At 49.0% G+C, this 19,997-nt stretch overlaps 1 non-coding gene across 1 annotated transcript; it reads right to left on the reverse strand.

The window, feature by feature from the left end:
* Positions 1-238: 238 nt before the first annotated feature.
* LOC131270354 (5.8S ribosomal RNA) lies at positions 239-393 on the reverse strand. Its single transcript, XR_009179452.1, has one exon. It is a non-coding gene; the product is annotated as a 5.8S ribosomal RNA (ribosomal RNA).
* Positions 394-19,997: the final 19,604 nt, after the last annotated feature.

Genomic DNA, 19,997 nt, shown 5'->3' on the forward strand with positions numbered 1-19,997 from the left:
CTGAAGCTAGACATCAGTAAACACCACCACAGACACCACAAGCACGCCTTCTCCTCGTACTTCCGCCTCACGCGGGAACACGGACGCTCTAAATACTTCGAATTCCAATGCCAGTATATTGTAAACCACGGGTTCTTTAATGCTAGCGGGTCGTCGCGACCCTAGTTAACATCATGGTGCACGTCTCGTGACGGGTGTCACGGCGTAGTTAAATGTATGCGATACATTTCTCAAATATAAGCGCTCAGTCATCTGTACATCATGGTAGGTTCCCACGACGTGCAATATGCGTTCAACTTATCAATGTTCATGTGTCCTGCAGTTCACATTATGACGCGCAGTTAGCTGCGGTCTTCATCGATCCATGAGCCGAGTGATCCACTGCCGAGGGTGACTAACTTGCGTAAGCCGCCGCTGTGCGCGTATACCCGTTCCCCGTAGGGAGGAGCAAGCCGCCGCTTAGAGACGAAGCATAAAGTGTCCTCATTCCACATAGGGCAAGCTGGATGAATCCATTTTACCCAGGACGGCCGAAGCGGCGTGGACCAGGGGAGAACTGAACCTTATACTTCACACCACAGTAAGTCTACGTGTCCTCTTCCACATAGGGCAAGCTAGAACTAACTATCTTACCCAGGACTGCCGAAGCAGCGTGGACCAGGGGAGGAACACACTTTTCATGGAAACGTAAGGCATCCATGACTGCCATAACGTAAGCCGCCGCTGTGCGCGTATACCCGTTCCCCGTAGGGAGGAGCAAGCCGCCGCTTAGAGACGAAGCATAAAGTGTCCTCATTCCACATAGGGCAAGCTGGATGAATCCATTTTACCCAGGACGGCCGAAGCGGCGTGGACCAGGGGAGAACTGAACTTTATACTTCACACCACAGTAAGTCTACGTGTCCTCTTCCACATAGGGCAAGCTAGAACTAACTATCTTACCCAGGACTGCCGAAGCAGCGTGGACCAGGGGAGGAACACACTTTTCATAGAAACGTAAGGCATCCATGACTGCCATAGTGCGTAAGCCGCCGCTGTGCGCGTAAACCCGTTCCCCGTAGGGAGGAGTCAAGCCGCCGCTTAGAGACGAAGTATGAAGTGTCCTCTTCCACATAGGGCAAGCTAGAATGAACTATCTTACCCAGGACCGCCGAAGCAGCGTGGACCAGGGGAGAACTGAACTTTATACTTCACACCACAGTATTGAGTAATGTGCCCTCTTCCACATAGGGCAAGCTGGAATGTTCCATTTTACCCAGGACGGCCGAAGCGGCGTGGACCAGTGGAGGACTACACAATCATGAGGTTTGATATCGACTTGTGTGTTTCAATAGGATACCGATGGTATGGTTTGAACCGATTTGATTTAGCCATTCTGAAGTCATCACTTGGTTGAAGCGCTGAACTAGGGAGGCATCGTTTACATATATATTGGTTTTCGCATGCTCTACTAGGTTAATGTCATGAGGTTGGCTATCGAGCATGCCCAAGTGATGACTTGATTGTGTGCTTGCTTGAATTCTTCACATTTCATACCATCGGTTAGTTGTCGAATCATTCCTCGATCATAACCTTCGTTCTTGGTTCATGTATGCTCTCTTCCACATAGGGCAAGCTAGAATTAACTATCTTACCCAGGACCGCCGAAGCAGCGTGGACCAGGGGAGAACTATACTTTGTCTTGTATGCCCTCTTCCACATAGGGCAAGCTAGAACTAACTATCTTACCCAGGACCGCCGAAGCAGCGTGGACCAGTGGAGGACTATACTTTGTTCATAACACCACAGTATTGAGTAATGTGCCCTCTTCCACATAGGGCAAGCTAGAATGAACTATCTTACCCAGGACCGCCGGAGCAGTGTGGACCAGTGGAGGACTACACAATCATGAGGTTTGATATCGACTTGTGTGTTTCAATAGGGTACCGATGGTATGTTTTGAACCGATTTGATTTAGCCATTCTGAAGTCATCACTTGGTTGAAGCGCTGAACTAGGGAGGGGCATCGTTTACATATATATTGGTTTTCGCATGCTCTACTAGGTTAATGTCATAGGGTTGGCTATCGAGCATGCCCAAGTGATGACTTGATTGTGTGCTTGCTTGAATTCTTCACATTTCATACCATCGGTTAGTTGTCGAATCATTCCTCGATCATAACCTTCGTTCTTGGTTCATGTATGCTCTCTTCCACATAGGGCAAGCTAGAATTAACTATCTTACCCAGGACAGCCGAAGCAGCGTGGACCAGGGGAGAACTATACTTTGTCTTGTATGCCCTCTTCCACATAGGGCAAGCTAGAACTAACTATCTTACCCAGGACCGCCGAAGCAGCGTGGACCAGTGGAAGACTATACTTTGTTCATTACACCACAGTATTAAGTATGGTGTCCTCTTCCACATAGGGCAAGCTAGAACTAACTATCTTACCCAGGACCGCCGAAGCAGTGTGGACCAGGGGAGGACTATACTTTATACTTCACACACTAGCCATACTGAAGTCATCACTTGGTTGAAGCGCTGAACTACGGCGGGGTAATCGTTTACAGGTTATAATCATATAGCTGCATGCTCATTAGTAGATAATGGAATATTGTATGGCAATATGAGCATGCCCAAGTGATGACTTTGTTTCAAGCTCAACAGGTAGGGTATTGAGTCCTCTTCCACATAGGGCAAGCTAGAATGAACTATCTTACCCAGGACCGCCGGAGCAGCGTGGACCAGTGGAGGACTCTATACTTTATACTTCACACCACAGTATTGAGTACTTCTTGCATAAAGCCCCTAATGAGAACCACGAGGGCTCTCTCAATGTAGAACCACAAGGGCTCTAGTACCGATTCTCTCGGTACGGCTTGGTCCGTGTTCCTTTATGCTTGTACTCTTAGAAAGTCTCAACCCGGAGGTCTTGACTTTGATTGTCATAGTTGGACTACGACGGGGCATCCGACCATTGCTGATCGAACACCCCTGATTCACCATCTTTCGGGTAGGCGGTACGCGTACCTCCGGACGCGGAAGTCTCAACCCGGAGGTCTTGACTTTGATTGTCATAGTTGGACTACGACGGGGTATCCGACTCATCGAATACCCCAGAAGCACACCATCTTTCGGGTAGGCGGTACGCGTACCTCCGGACGCGGAAAGTCTCAACCCGGAGGTCTTGACTTTGGTTGTCATAGTTGGACTATGACGGGGCATCCGACCATTGCTGATCGAACACCCCTGTTACACCATCTTTCGGATAGGCGGTGCGCGACACCACCGACGCGGAAAGTCTCAACCCGGAGGTCTTGACTTTGTATTGTTGGATAGTCCTCTTCCACTATAGGGCAAGCTGGAAATATTCCATTTTACCCAGGACTGCCGAGGCAGCGTGGACCAGGGGAGAACTTCACGGAATCTTCAGGCATCCATGATTGCCATAGTGCGTAAGCCGCCGCTGTGCGCGTCAACTCGTTCCCCGTGAGGAGGAGTCTAGCCGCCGCTAAAAGACGAAGCATTAAGTGTCCTCATTCCACTATAGGGCAAGCTAGAATTAACTATCTTACCCAGGACCGCCGAAGCAGCGTGGACCAGGCGAGGACTATACTTTATACTTCACACCACAGTATTGAGTACGACTTGCATAAAGCCCCTAATGAGAACCACGAGGGCTCTCTCAATGTAGAACCACGAGGGCTCTAGTACCGATTCTCTCGGTACGGCTTGGTCCGTGTTCCTTTATGCTTGTACTCGCGGAAAGTCTCAACCCGGAGGTCTTGACTTTGATTGTCATAGTTGGACTACGACGGGGCATCCGACCATTGCTGATCGAACACCCCTGATTCACCATCTTTCGGATAGGAGGTGCGCCCACCTCCGACGCGGAAGTCTCAACCCGGAGGTTCGGACTTAGAGTTTTTCCCATTTAAAAGTTTTTCTCTTAGCCATACTGAAGTCATCACTTGGTGAACGATTGAACTAGGGCGGGTTAATCGTTTATAGGTATCATGTGGTTTGCATGCTCTCTTAGGTTAAGGTCATGTGGTTGGCTATCGAGCATGCCCAAGTGATGACTTTGTTTCACGCTTGCTTGATTTCTTCATGATTCCCTGTTATATAGTGTAATCATTCGAGAACAGGGAATCTTTGGTTTTGCTCAACAGGTATTGGATGTCAACTTGGTATCTAGATCGCATTAAGTCTCAACCCTTAGGTTCGGACTTGTATAGTGACATCTTGTTACGGTCTTGAGTCTCAACCCGCAGGTTCGGACTACTTAGTGTTTGATCGAATATAATATGGCAACTTGTGCCTAAGTCTCAACCCGCAGGTTCGGACTTCTGTTTATTTGGCCAATGTATGTATAAGGCAACTTGTGCCTAAGTCTCAACCCGCAAGTTCGGACTTGTGTATTTGTTCGAAGTCATGTATAAGGCAACGTGTGCCTAAGTCTCAACCCGCAGGTTCGGACTTGTTAGTGTTTCGTCAACTTTCATATGGCAACTTGTGCCTAAGTCTCAACCCGCAGGTTCGGACTTGTGTGTTTGTTCGAAGTCATGTATAAGGCAACTTGTGCCTAAGTCTCAACCCGCAGGTTCGGACTTGTGTATTTGTTCAAAGTCATGTATAAGGCAACTTGTGCCTAAGTCTCAACCCGCAGGTTCGGACTTCTATAGTGTTTCGTCAATTATCATATGGCAACTTGTGCCGAAGTCTCAACCCGCAGGTTCGGACTTCTATAGTGTTTCGTCAATTATCATATGGCAACTTGTGCCGAAGTCTCAACCCGCAGGTTCGGACTTCTGGAAGGATCACTTGGCCACTAATGATCCTTCCGCAGGTTCACCTACGGAAACCTTGTTACGACTTTTACTTCCTCTAAATCATCAAGTTCGGTCAACTTCGATAAAGCAGACGCGGTTCACGAGGATCCAGCGAACGATCATCTCCAAAGACCTCACTAAATAATCCATCGGTAGTAGCGACGGGCGGTGTGTACAAAGGGCAGGGACGTATTCAACGCTGGCTGATGACCAGCACTTACTAGAAGTTCCGAGTTCATATGGACCATTGCAATCCATAATCCCTACTAAGTGAGTATTTGAGTGATTTCCCGTTCCTCTCGGAATAGGAGACACGCTGCTACCCACATTGTAGCACGCGTGTAGCCCAGAACATCTAAGGGCATCACGGACCTGTTATCGCTCGATCTCATTTTGCTAAACACAAATTGTCCTGCTAAGCAGCGTACCGTAAGTGCACTTGCGCACACGAACAGCGAAGGTGTCAGGTCATACTCCACCGAAAGGTCCTAACCCGTTCCAATCGGCATCGACGCATTAACGCTGACTGCGTTCTAGTTAGCATATGTGAGTCACGTTCGTTATCGGAATTAACCAGACAAATCAATCCACGAACTAAGAACGGCCATGCACCACTACCCTTAAATTTGAGAAAGAGCTATTAATCTGTCTCACCTCCATAAGTTCGGACCTGGTAAGTTTTCCCGTGTTGAGTCAAATTGAACCGCAAGCTCCATTTCATTGTGGTGCCCTTCCGTCAATTCCTTTAAGTTTCAACTTTGCAACCATACTTCCCCCGGAACCTGACTTTGGTTTCCCGGAAGCTACTGAGAGCACCTGGTTGTAGCGTCTCCCAATTGCTAGTTGGCATCGTTTACGGTTAGAACTAGGGCGGTATCTAATCGCCTTCGATCCTCTAACTTTCGTTCTTGATTAAAGAAAGCATCCTTGACAAATGCCTTCGCTTTAGTTAGTCTTACGACGGTCTACGAATTTCACCTCTCGCGCCGTAATACTAGTGTCCCCAACTACTTCTGTTAATCATTACCTCCGGTCTGAGTACAAACCAATGAAAGATTAGACCAAGGTCGTATTCCATTATTCCATGCAAGATTATTCTAGGGCGTTTGGGCACCCTGCTTTAAGCACTCTAATTTGTTCAAGGTAAACGTGAGCGGTCGAGCTCTATGTTACACTTGCACCCGTTGAAGGGCACACCATGACACAGACTTGGTGCCCTACCACACCATTGAGTCGCAACCAGATTCCGACTTGGCCCACCGACCACGGGTTGACCGGGTCGGCGGAGCCGGACTGTGTTGGACAAGTATCAACTTCGAACGTTTTAACCGCAACAATTTTAATATACGCTAGTGGAGCTGGAATTACCGCGGCTGCTGGCACCAGACTTGCCCTCCACTTGATCCTCGTAGAAGGATTTATGCTCTACTCATTCCAATTATGAAACATCATTAAAGAGTTTCATATTGTTATTTCTCGTCACTACCTCCCCGTCCCGGGATTGGGTAATTTACGCGCCTGCTGCCTTCCTTGGATGTGGTAGCCATTTCTCAGGCTCCCTCTCCGGAATCGAACCCTGATTCCCCGTTACCCGTTGCAACCATGGTAGTCCTCTATACTACCATCCATAGTTGATAGGGCAGATATTTGCGAGATCTGTCGTCGGTGCGAGACCATACGATCAGCATCATTATCCAGACTTCAACTCAATGACACGGAGAACCCGCGATTGGTTTGACTAATAAGTGCACCAGTTCCCGCGAGGGTCCTGGCATGTTGCATGTATTAGCTCTAGATTTTCCACAGTTATCCAAGTAACTAGGTTGATGATCTCGTAAATTATAGCTGTTATACTGAGCCTTATGCGGTTTCACATTAAATCTGTTTGTACTTAGACATGCATGGCTTAACCTTTGAGACGAGCGTATATTACTGGTAGGATCAACCAGAATTCCGACTTTGCGTTCGAATGTTCATTGTCCCATTGCACCCGGAGGAGCAAACACCACGTTCTATATGTTGTCAAGTCCGGTAGCACACGGGAGGCGAGCCCCCGTGCGAACCTCATTGCCCTCGTATCACACACACACCCGATGCACCGGACAGGCACTTGAGCGGCATTCGACTCCGCTAAGCGCTCGTGCGCCCGATTGTGCATGCGCTGACGGGGCCTTCATACCCCTACCACAGCGACCTTATGCCAAACTTCCATGAATACTTAGGTGAGCTGACAAGGGCCTTCATTTCCCTACCATCAACTAAAGGACACGCTAGGCGCGTCCGATCATTGCAACTGCGGGGCTTTCATACCCCAATCACCACAGTACGCAATTCACCAGAGTTTAATCACAACCCCCCCGGACATGGCACACTATTAACTTGCAACAAAACTTAGTGTGTGCCGGGCACATCGGTTCCACAAAATCATTCCCGATGTACCCCAATTGGGGTTGCGAACGCATTCACGGTCCTCTGACACACCCAACCAAGCGTGGATACTACATACCTCAAACACCCAGTACACTAACAGACAAATCAACATATGGTTGCTTTCCCCCAGACATTTGCCAATCACTTGGCACCCGGACGGGAACTCGCTCCTGATTGCGCCATTGCCACCCATTTGCCAAGAGCGAGTTCTGTATGTAGATTTCATTTGGAAAGACAACCGTGTACTGGATATTCTATCCGACGATTACAGATGACGAGTACGAGACTCGACTACACTCACGGATAATACATTTTGGGTCGAGATTGCTTTCGGGGTTTTCGATTGGTCTTGCGCTTGTAAACGTATAACTTTGACTTGTGGTAACCTCGGTATGTTAGTCGATCACGTGGTTGTGAACTGGTAAGGGTGAGCAATCTGTTCACTTGCACTCTGGGTAGGAATAGGTGAGCGCTATAGGTTAAGATCATTGTATGGTTCCATCGTGATGACTTTCGCTAGATAGTAGGATGTTTGGATAGTTATAACGTTTTTGGCCATTTGTTCATAGTGTTCGGTTCATTGAGGAATTCGATTGGTCTTTGCTTCACACACGTGGTCGATCACTTGGATGTGAACTAGGGTGAGAATAAGGTGTTCACTAGTGCTCTTAGGTTTTGGATCAGTACTGAGCACTTGATTGGTTTCGCATAATATGTATCCATAGTGATGACTCTTTCCAGCTTAAGATTTCCTTACCAGTTTCGAATCCTCCCCACGTTCGCTTTTACTTGGTTAGGTTTTCGAGTGTAGATTTGAAAGCAATCTCATGTATGTATCCCATCTGATATAAGCCACTGACAGTTCATGTCACCTCGTTCAACTCTCGCTGGGTCACAGAAGTATGTTACTGCGCCCATTATCCCTACTCGGATAGGTTCGGTTCGTTCGTTTTATACTACGGTGAGTAAACTCAATTTGTGCATCGCATAGCCATGGAAAGCAAGCTTTCGCGGGCCTCTTCGACTGTTTTGATACGAGCTGTGCCCGTGATGCTTGTCATCCCGGATACTAGACCCCTTTGGACGACCGCATGACCATCAGAAAGTAAATTCCACGTTCGATTTGGGGTGTGAACCCCGAACATAAAGTCTTTGTGTAGAACCACGAGGGCTCTATAGTACCGATTCTCTCGGTACGCTTGGTCCGTGTTCCTTTATGTTCGTACTCTTGTGAATAAGATTCACGTTCGTTTTGGGATATTTGCTACTGTCACCGTTTGAGTACTATGGGGCTTGAACCCCTAACATAAAGTCTTTGTGTAGAACCACGAGGGTTCTATAGTACCGATTCTCTCGGTACGCTTGGTCCGTGTTCCTTTATGTTCGTACTCTTGTGTGTATAATATTCATGTTCGGTTTGGGATATTTGCTACTTTCACCAGGGTCCCGTTCTTCATACAAGTCTGCCTTGCTAATGTGGTAACTTTATAGTGTAGTTCTGACATCCCAATTTTGGGACTTAGCCGATTTTTCGTATATTTCCATATGACCCATAGGGTCCCTTTCTTCATACAAGCTTGCCTAGGGCGATCGGTCAAAACTTGTCTTACTATTCGATTGGTCTTCGCAGTTTCACCCTAGGCAATTCGCCTAGGTCTGTCTTCTTGAGGAGGCCAAAACCCGAAATAAGGAGGTCTGGCCGACCCTGAAACCTCCCCTGTCTTAACTACACTAACCCGATTTTTCAGGGTCCTCACCGTCATACAACTTTCCCTAGGTCACTTATACTCTTGACTTAGGCCATCTGACTTGGTCCGTGTTTCTTCCTAGGGTTCACCTAGGTACTTTGCCTTGCTTGATGTGGTAACTTTTTAGTGTAGTTCTGACATCCCAATTTTGGGACTTAGCCGATTTTTCATGAATTTCCATATGACCCTAAGGGTCCCTTTCTTCATACAAGCTTGCCTAGGGCGATCGGTCAAAACTTGTCTTACTATTCGATTGGTCTTCGCAGTTTCACCCTAGGCAATTCGCCTAGGTCTGTCTTCTTGAGGAGGCCAAAACCCGAAATAAGGAGGTCCAGCCGACCCTGAAACCTCCCCTGTCTTAACTACACTAACCCGATTTTTCAGGGTCCTCAGCGCCATACAACTTTGCCTAGGTCACTTATACTCTTGACTTAGGCCATCTGACTTGGTCCGTGTTTCTTCCTAGGGTTCACCTAGGTACTTTGCCTTGCTTGATGTGGTAACTTTATAGTGTAGTTCTGACATCCCAATTTTGGGACTTAGCCGATTTTTCATGAATTTCCATATGACCCTAAGGGTCCCTTTCTTCATACAAGCTTGCCTAGGGCGATCGGTCAAAACTTGTCTTACTATTCGATTGGTCTTCGCACTTTCACCCTAGGCAGTTTGCCTAGGTCTGTCTTCTTGAGGAGGCCAAAACCCGAAATAAGGAGGTTCAGCCGACCCAGAAACCTCCCCTGTCTGAACTACACTAACCCGATTTTTCAGGGTCCTCAGCGCCATACAACTTTGCCTAGGTCACTTGTACTCTTGACTTAGGCCATCTGACTTGGTCCGTGTTTCTTCCTAGGGTTCACCTAGGTACTTTGCCTTGCTTGATGTGGTAACTTTTTAGTGTAGTTCAGACATCTAAATTTTGGGACTTAGCCGATTTTTCATGTATTTCCATATGACCCATAGGGTCCCTTTCTTCATACAAGCTTGCCTAGGGCGATCGGTCAAAACTTGTCTTACTATTCGATTGGTCTTCGCACTTTCACCCTAGGCAGTTTGCCTAGGTCTGTCTTCTTGAGGAGGCCAAAACCCGAAATAAGGAGGTTCAGCCGACCTAGAAACCTCCCCTGTCAGAACTACACTAACCAGATTTTTCAGGGTCCTCACCGTCATACAACTTTGCCTAGGTCACTTGTACTCTTGACTTAGGCCATCTGACTTGGTCCGTGTTTCTTCTTAGGGTTCACCTAGGTACTTTGCCTTGCTTGATGTGGTAACTTTTTAGTGTAGTTCAGACATCCCAATTTTGGGACTTAGCCGATTTTTCGTATATTTCCATATGACCCATAGGGTCCCTTTCTTCATACAAGCTTGCCTAGGGCGATCGGTCAAAACTTGTCTTACTATTCGATTGGTCTTCGCACTTTCACCCTAGGCAGTTTGCCTAGGTGTAGCTTCTTGAGGAGGTCAAAACCCAAAATAAGGAGGTTCAGCCGACCCAAAAACCTCCCCTGTCTAAACTACACTAACCAGATTTTTCAGGGTCCTCACCGTCATACAACTTTGCCTAGGTCACTTGCACTCTTGACTTAGGCCATCTGACTTGGTCCGTGTTTCTTCCTAGGGTTCACCTAGGTACTTTGCCTTGCTTGATGTGGTAACTTTTTAGTGTAGTTCAGACATCCCAATTTTGGGACTTAGCCGATTTTTCATGTATTTCCATATGACCCATAGGGTCCCTTTCTTCATACTAGCTTGCCTAGGGCGATCGGTCAAAACTTGTCTTACTATTCGATTGGTCTTCGCACTTTCACCCTAGGCAGTTTGCCTAGGTGTAGCTTCTTGAGGAGGTCAAAACCCAAAATAAGGAGGTTCAGCCGACCCAAAAACCTCCCCTGTCTAAACTACACTAACCAGATTTTTCAGGGTCCTCACCGTCATACAACTTTGCCTAGGTCACTTGTTCTCTTGACTTAGGCCATCTGACTTGGTCCGTGTTTCTTCCTAGGGTTCACCTAGGTACTTTGCCTTGCTTGGTGTGGTAACTTTTTAGTGTAGTTCTGACATCCCCATTTTGGGACTTAGCCGATTTTTCGTAAAATACCATATGACCCATCAGGGTCCTTTGCTTCATATAAGTTTGCCTTGCTTGGTATGGTAACATTTGAGTGTAGTTCTGACATCATCATTTTGGGACTTAGCCGATTTTTCGTAAAATACCATATGACCCATATGGGTCCTTTGCTTCATATAAGTTTGCCTTGCTTGGTGTGGTAACTTTTTAGTGTAGTTCTGACATCCCCATTTTGGGACTTAGCCGATTTTTCGTAAAATACCATATGACCCATCAGGGTCCTTGCCTTCATATAAGTTTGCCTTGCTTGGTGTGGTAACATTTGAGTGTAGTTCTGACATCCCCATTTTGGGACTTAGCCGATTTTTCGATCAATACCATATGACCCATCAGGGTCCTTTGCTTCATATAAGTTTGCCTTGCTTGGTGTGGTAACATTTGAGTGTAGTTCTGACATCATCATTTTGGGACTTAGCCGATTTTTCGTAAAATACCATATGACCCATCAGGGTCCTTGCCTTCATATAAGTTTGCCTTGCTTGGTGTGGTAACACATGAGTGTAGTTCTGACATCCCCATTTTGGGACTTAGCCGATTTTTCGTAAAATACCATATGACCCATCAGGGTCCTTTCCTTCATATAAGTTTGCCTTGCTTGATGTGGTAACATTTGAGTGTAGTTCAGACATCCCCATTTTGGGACTTAGCCGATTTTTCGATCCATACCATATGACCCATCAGGGTCCTTTGCTTCATATAAGTTTGCCTTGCTTGGTGTGGTAACATTTGAGTGTAGTTCTGACATCATCATTTTGGGACTTAGCCGATTTTTCGTAAAATACCATATGACCCATCAGGGTCCTTGCCTTCATATAAGTTTGCCTTGCTTGGTGTGGTAACATTTTAGTGTAGTTCTGACATCACCATTTTGGGACTTAGCCGATTTTTCGTAAAATACCATATGACCCATCAGGGTCCTTTGCTTCATATAAGTTTGCCTTGCTTGGTGTGGTAACACATGAGTGTAGTTCTGACATCCCCATTTTGGGACTTAGCCGATTTTTCGACCAATACCATATGACCCATCAGGGTCCTTTGCTTCATATAAGTTTGCCTTGCTTGGTGTGGTAACATTTGAGTGTAGTTCTGACATCCCCATTTTGGGACTTAGCCGATTTTTCGATCCATCCTATATGACCCATCAGGGTCCTTTTTCTTCATATAAGTTTCCCAAGACTTAGTGCTTTTTACCTTTGGACACCAATATCACCCTTACGGGTTTCTTTGATCTTCTCACTTTGTATTGACCAAATGTAGGTCTTGCCATGCCAAACATATAATTGTTCTACACCAAGTCTGTATCTCGTACCGCCAGCTCGGTACATTCGATCAACCTGCCCTTAAGGCACCCGGGACTTAGCCATTTTTTCACATTTTTCATGATTTTGAGGCAACTTTTCTCGACTTTGTCACCTTATATCACCAAGATCCTTTCCCTTTAGCGCTTCACTCTGTTCGTATGATATTTAGCGCTGACTATCACCTTTCTATCGCTGACCTCAACTTCTTATTCGGTGCCATAGAGCCAGAGATATTTGGTGTATGCTGTTATAAGGGAAGTTTGTCACTTTTTCAAAGGCCCACTTTGGGACGCCCATATCTCACCTTCACGTATCTTCGATCTTCTTGTCGTCTATGGACGAAACTTAGGTCTTGTATTGGCCAACTTATAAATGTTCTACGGCCAAGCCGTATCTCTTACCGCCAGCCCGGTATTCATGGACTTAGTCGGATTTTCGCCTCTCGTGGTAACAATTTCTGACTTTGACTCACAATAACACCCGAACGGTCACATGCTAGCGCTTTGCTTGGTAGGAATTATAGTTAGCGCTACCTTTTTTCTTTCCATCGATACCTTGTTCGTTCCATTCCATGCCATACAGCCGAAGTTATGATGTTTCCCGTTTTCCATATCATGTGGAGCTTATGCTCTGGGAAAACCATCTAACACCTGTACCACCCTTTTGGGTACCACCGATCTCGTCACTATGTTCGGGCCAAATATAGGTTATAACATGCCCAACATATAATTGTTCTACACCAAGTCTCTATCTCTTACCGCCTGCTCGGTATTTTACTCGTAAGTCCAAATTTCACAACTTGTACTTTTTGGCCCAATGTACTCGAGTTTCAATTTTGGTAACATTTTTCGACTTTGACACTTAATAACTTCCAAATCATGCTAGTTAGCGCTTTGCTTTCTTCTAGTCGTATCTAGCGCTGGGTGTTACCTTTCCAAAACATATCCTAGCTTAACAATCCATGCCATACAGCCGGAGCTATACGGTGCACAAGTCAAATCCATTTTAGCCATGTTTCATTTTTGCCAATTTTTGACCACTCGTATCACCCTTCCAGAGTGGTCCGATCTTCTCGCTCTCTATGGACGACTTTTAGGTCTCGTAGAGGCAAACTTATAAGTATTCTACGTCAACCCGCTATCTCTTACCGCCTGCTCGGTATTCTTGGTCTTGTGTGATTTTTGGAAATTTTGGTATTATTTTTCCACTTTGTCGCTTAATAACTCAGTTTTGCTCAACACTTAGCGCTTCGGTTGTTTGGGATTATAGTTAGCGCTCGGTTCGACCTTTCCAACACTGATCTTAGCTTGTCGATCCGTTCCATACAGCCTGAGTTATTCGCGATACCGTGTTTCAACCCATTTCTCAAGTCTCGTTTTGGTCCAACTTTGAACCAGCCATATCACCCTGATGGGTACCTCCGATCTTCTCGCTTTATATTGGCCAAAGTTAGGTCTTGTGGTAACGTACTTATGATTGTTCTACGCCGTGTTCGTAGCTCTTATCGTTCGCCCGCTATTTTCGATCATAAGGTGAATTTTCGCCTCTAAACCACCATTTTTCACCTTTGCCCTCTAATATGACCGACTTGCTCAACACCTAGCGCTTCGCTTGGTAGGACACATAGCTAGCGCTCGTCAAGACCTTTCCAACGCATATCCAAGCTTTCCGATCCGAGCCATACAGCCTGAGCTATAGGCGATACCGTTTTTCCCATTTTCTTGGTCACATGCACTTTAGGGTACCCCTTTTTGCCTTTGACCCCTAATACCTCCTCCGGGTCACTCCGGGGGTAAGTGGCGTCTTGTAATCCTTCTTCTTCTTCGACACCATCACAATATCCGTCTTAGCTGCGGCGAGCTCCAGCTGATGTTCGCGCATCCAAGCCACAACCCTATTCACAGACTCCTCCGCCAAACTCGCGGCCAGTGCTGGCGTGGGTCCTGGTGCCAGGAGCACGAGGTCGTCAGCGAAGGCGACGAGCTCTACACCGGCGGGCATGTCGATGGACAGGACGGCGTCATACATGGTGTTCCACAGCGTCGGACCGAGTATGGAACCCTGTGGGACTCCCGCCGACAATTCCCGGGTGACCGGACCGTCCGACGTCTCATAAACCAGCAGCCGTCCCCGAAACCAGCTTTCCAGTATCCGCTGCAGGCATGCCGGAACGTGCTTTTCTTGCAGTGCTTTGGCGATGGACCGCCAGCTCGCCGTGTTAAAAGCATTGCGTACATCCAATGACACCACCATCAGACACTTGTTAGCCCTCCGATCCGTCATTCGGTGGGCCATCGCGCGCTGGCCGGCCTCCTTAACACGTTCAATCGCCTGAATTGTAGACCTGCCCTTTCTGAATCCATACTGAGACGGCGACAGGCGAGGGTGATCTGGGTCTTCCAGGTGTTCATTTAGGCGATCCAAGATCAGCCGCTCCAAGATCTTGCCTGATCCGTCGAGCATCCCAAGAGGCCGAAAGGATGACGGATCGCCCTGAGGTCTTCCGTGCTTGGGTAGCAAAGCAAGTCGTTGTCGCTTCCAGTCAGCGGGAAAGGTGCATTGATCGAAGCACTCCTGGAACACGCGGCGGAACGTCTCCGTGTGCTCGCGAACAGCGACCCTCAGTGCCGCATTGATGATGCCATCGGGTCCCGGGGCCTTAGTGGGCACCATCCGCGCCGCGATCGCCAAGAGCTCCTCATCCGACACCTCCCTCACTGGCTCCTGTGTTGTCTGCCCCCAATCGACCAGATCCGGTGCAGGCCACTCAAAAGTGCCATGATCCGGGAAGAGTTCCGACACGACGTGCTGAAGAATCGCAGGATCTCGCTCCGGGGGGACGCGGCTACCCTTAAGGCGTGACGTTACTACCTTGTAGGCAGTGCCGAAGACGTTGTCCTCAGCTTCCGCAATCATCTCATCAAAGCTACGGTCCTTGCTTGCCTTGATGGCACGGGCGAGTTCCTTCTTGCAGCTCCTGTGCCGTTCTCTGGCCAACTCTCGCTGTGCACCAGTTCCGGCAGTCAAAATCGCATCCTCAGATGACTTGCACTGCTCCCTGAGAAGGCCGATTTCCTGCGTCCACCAGTACATTTCCGGTCTCACCAAAAACTGCGCTGGCGGTGCCCTCTGCATCACCTCATCGCAGGCTCTAGTAAGTCCAGCGGTGAGAGTCGCCGGTGATACAGCCGCTTCGGCAAACCCGGAAGCCTGGAGCGCGATCTGGAAGGCTTCGGGATGGAATTGACGCAACTTCCATCTCGGTCCAATCTGCTCGCGTTGTCGCTGCCGGTCGCGATGCTGGTGCTGTTGTTGCGGTTGCCTCTGCTGGTGTGGTGAAGCGCTGCTGACTGGTGTCGCGGATACGCTGAATCTCACGTATCTGTGGTCACTGTTGGTGAAAGTGTCGAGCACCCGCCAGTCGTTACCGGGTTCAATGGCCGGACTGGCGAAGGACACGTCGACCACACTTTCAGTAGCACTGCCGTTGCCGACGAACGTGGGCACACTGCCGCGGTTCAAGATCGCCAGGTCAAGCTGGTCGACGACCTCGGCGAGATCTTCACCACGCGGCTTCGTCCTCGCGCTGCCCCATCGCACGTGCCAGGCATTGAAGTCGCCCGCCAAGACTACGAGGGGGTGTGCTCTGGCCTCGATGTCGATCTCGTCGAGCAGCCGCTGGTAGTCCTCGTCCGTCCATCCCGGTGTTGGTGGGGCGTAGCAAGAGATGAAGGTCACCCCCGCCACCTGGACCGACACCAGTCCTACCCTACTTGCCCAGACTCGCTGTATGGGCAAGGCTCCGGTCGTAATAACAGCTGCCTTCGCTGTCGAGTCCACCGCCCAGTTCCCGTTATTGGGTGGAACACGGTAGATCTCCGACGCCAGCACAATGTCGATCCTTTGCTCCCGTGCGGTCTGGAGCATGAGGTCTTGTGCTACCCTGCTGCGCGCCAAGTTGATCTGGAGGATCTTCAACCCAGCGTCACGCCCTCTAACAGTGGTGTTCGAAACTAGCGGGAACATGACGGCTGGCTACTTCCGCTGCAAACCGGTGAACCTGTCTGATGTTGTCCGGAACACGTAAGGCACTTGGGGCCCGAGCTGCACTCCTTGGCCTTGTGCTGCTTCGATCCGCACCGGAAGCAGCACTTGGAGTAGTCAGGGCCGGTGCACTCGCGAGAGCGGTGCCCCTTGCCAAAGCAGCGGTAGCAGAGCTGCTCTCCTGCAGGGACCGATGCGAGCGCCTGCACGACGCAACTCGTGTTCCCTATGGTGACCCGGTGACCGTCGAGAAGCTGGCACTGCCCGCGCGGCAGCTTGATATGGGCTTTCTGCAGCCCGTCGTACCGCCGCCACAGCCGAACTGCCTCGCCCGGAACCGTCAGCCCCGCCTGTCGCTTAATCGCCGAAATCAAGTCGTCGACAGTCGCCAGCATGTCGATTCCTGTGATCGCGGCCGTCTGCTTGTCGACAAGGAGGTGGGCCACTCCATCCTCCTTGATGGCTTCGCTGACATCGGCCAGCACACTCTCGCAGTCCGTGTTCGGCTTCAGCCACAGCGACAGCTTCCGCTCCCCTGTGCGGCAAACCCTCGCCACGAACTGATCCACATTGGTCTTGGAACGCACTGCCTTGTATGTGTCGAGGAAGGCCTTGCCCTCGTTGGCCTCGAGGACGATCACCGCAGGCCTCTCCACTTTAGCAGCGCTCTTTCCCGCTTTCTGTGGTGCTGCTCTCTTGTCTCCCTTGGCCACGACTTTAGCAAAGGATGCTGGTTGCGCATGCACCTTGGTTGCCACAGCCGCTGCTTTCTTTACCTTCGGTTTTGGCTTTTCTGGAGCCATGGCCTGGGACAAGACGGCCTCGACCGGGATCTCGGGGACATCAGGCGTGATGACTTCGTTCATGCCCGTCGGTTCGCCCTCTTTTTTCTTGCCGCGCCTTGCCCGGGTCCGCTTTCGTTTGGGAGTGTCGCCAGGTGGATGCTGGCTTTGCCCAACAGCACTGGAGTCGACGACATGTTGTTGTTGCTGCTGCGTAGCTACCGCCAACTCTCCCATCGAGTGGAGTCCACTTTGGAGCAGCATAAGTTCTCTTTCGCTGGCTGCCGCACGCTCACGAAGGCTAATGTTGTCTCGCTTCAGCTCCTGATTTTCACGAGACAACAACTTCAGCTTTGTCTTCAGCTCCGCGTCGCCATCCTTTGCCGTCGCCCGGCCCGTCTCAATCTCGCTAACCTTAGCGAGGAGAGTCTCGACGGTTGCCCGGAGCTCCCTCAACTCGCTGCTGAGGCTTGCGATAGTCGGCTCCTGCTGCGGGACTTCGGCCACCTGCTGGACGACGGTTGAGTTGAGCTCGTCCTCGTCGCTCTCCTCTGAAATCTCCATATCACTGGCTAGCAGGGCCATCCGCTGCACCACCACCACCGGCCGAGTGGGCGTCGCAGTCGATGGCGCGACACTGCCTCCCTTTCGCTGCCGAGTCAACGGCAGCGCAACCGATGATGTTGAAGATGTCCCTGTTACTTCGTCCCTGTCGTTCTTCGTCGATGGTGCGGTAGCGTCACAGGTGGACCGGAGCCTGACCGACCGACGCGTCGAAGGCTCCCCCGATGCCTGCTCCATTCCAGTACTGCCACCTTGAAAAACCCCCAGAAGCCAAATCTGCCGAAAAATCGACCGTTTCCCGAGCAGTCGTGGACAGAGGGGGAAGGGTTTGGCTTGTGGATGGGGGGGGGGGGGGGGAAGGGGGGGGGGTCGAAGGGCTGCGGATGCACAAGATATGTCCTGGTGCTATCACTTACCCCTCGTCGAAAGGCTCTTTTTTCGCTGTTTCCTCGTTTTTCCAGCAACTGCCCGAATTTTCTTACACCGGAGACACTTTTTTGATGGAAAACGCCGTAAAGTAGGCAATCTCAGCTTGCAAGGCGCTCCCTGGGCGACTTACCGGAGACACTTTATGGATGGCGCCGTAAAGTAGGCAATCTCACCTTGGTAAGTGTTCCCAGAGCGACAAAGCGGGGACACTTTACGAATTGCAGGCGCCGTGAAGTAGGCAATCTCAGTTTGCTAGGCGTTCCCTACGGGACTTACCGGAGACACTTTATGGAAGGCGCCGTAAAGTAGGCAATCTCGCCTTGGTGAGTGTTCCCAGAGCGACAAAGCGGGGACACTTTACGGAGTCAAGGCGCCGCGAAGTAGGCAATCTCGGTCGAATCAAACGGTGATTTCGAAATAACGGCCGAATTGAAATACCGGCCGTTTCAAGCTTCCAGCGCCAACTGCCGCTTCAAACTCGATCCGGTTTGAGAGTATGGATCCTCCCGGACGGAGCCACACCGATTCCTCAACCCGGCGACTGTAAACAGGGCTACAATTTCCGTAACGGTCGTCAAACGCGTGGTTTTCACTATTTTACTCTTTTTCACTCCGAAAAACACATGCACTGACTCGAGTTTTATTTTTAAAAAATAGCAAATTCACTCTTCTAACAGAATATCACCACTTTTTAAGCACTTTTTCAGTTTTTGTAGCCGAGAAAAATATTTTTCCGATTTTAGGTGGCAAAGAGTGTAAAATCGCCGAAATTGGACCACCTTATACACCCTTTAACACCCATTTTTCAAAACTGCGTTTTTCGATGTTTTTACGCTATTTTTAACACAAATTAACCGATTTGAGTGCGGTTTTCGCTCACTTTCGATGCATTGCATCGAGCACTAACAGAAAAACCACATCCGGCCAGGATCCGGACACTTTTGGGCGTAAAAACTACGGAGTCCCAAATGGGGCTACGCCCCGGGACAAAAAATGTGCCGATTTTGAAATAAATTGTTTTCAGCCAATTTTAATCCGATTTTGATGCGGTTTTCACCGGAGCACCTCTAATTGGCACCAGCACTAACTATTCCCGACGATATTTCACTGCTCCGTGCACTTTTTTACCGTTTTTCGGATATTGCCACTTTCCATACAAAAAATCAACAAAACTTGATTTCACTTTTTTCGGGGCCAAATCAACCGATTTCGATGCGGTTTTCACCGGAGCACCTCTTTTTGGCACCAAAACTAACATTTAACGGTGAAAAACACGGGTTCCGATCACTTTTTACACTTTTTTTGAGGTACGGCTATTCCCCATACAAAATGTAAACAAACACTTTTTCACCGTTTTATTTATTGAAATCCATGATTTCAGTGCGGTTTTCACTACTAATCTGTAGATTGTCACTAGTTTTAACGATTTGAATAAACTTTTCCGGGTTCTTTTCACTTTTTACACAAAATTTTTGCAAAAAACACGGAGCGACGCTCAGCACGTGTTGACGCTACGGCGTTTGACAGCTCACACACACAGGGATAACTGGCTTGTGGCCGCCAAGCGTTCATAGCGACGTGGCTTTTTGATCCTTCGATGTCGGCTCTTCCTATCATTGCGAAGCAAAATTCACAAAGCGTAGGATTGTTCACCCTTTCAAGGGAACGTGAGCTGGGTTTAGACCGTCGTGAGACAGGTTAGTTTTACCCTACTGGTGTGCAAGTACTATCTCAATGGAATTCCTGTGCAGTACGAGAG

This window comes from Anopheles coustani (assembly GCF_943734705.1).
Source record: "Anopheles coustani chromosome X unlocalized genomic scaffold, idAnoCousDA_361_x.2 X_unloc_24, whole genome shotgun sequence".
Classification (NCBI taxonomy): domain Eukaryota; kingdom Metazoa; phylum Arthropoda; class Insecta; order Diptera; family Culicidae; genus Anopheles; species Anopheles coustani.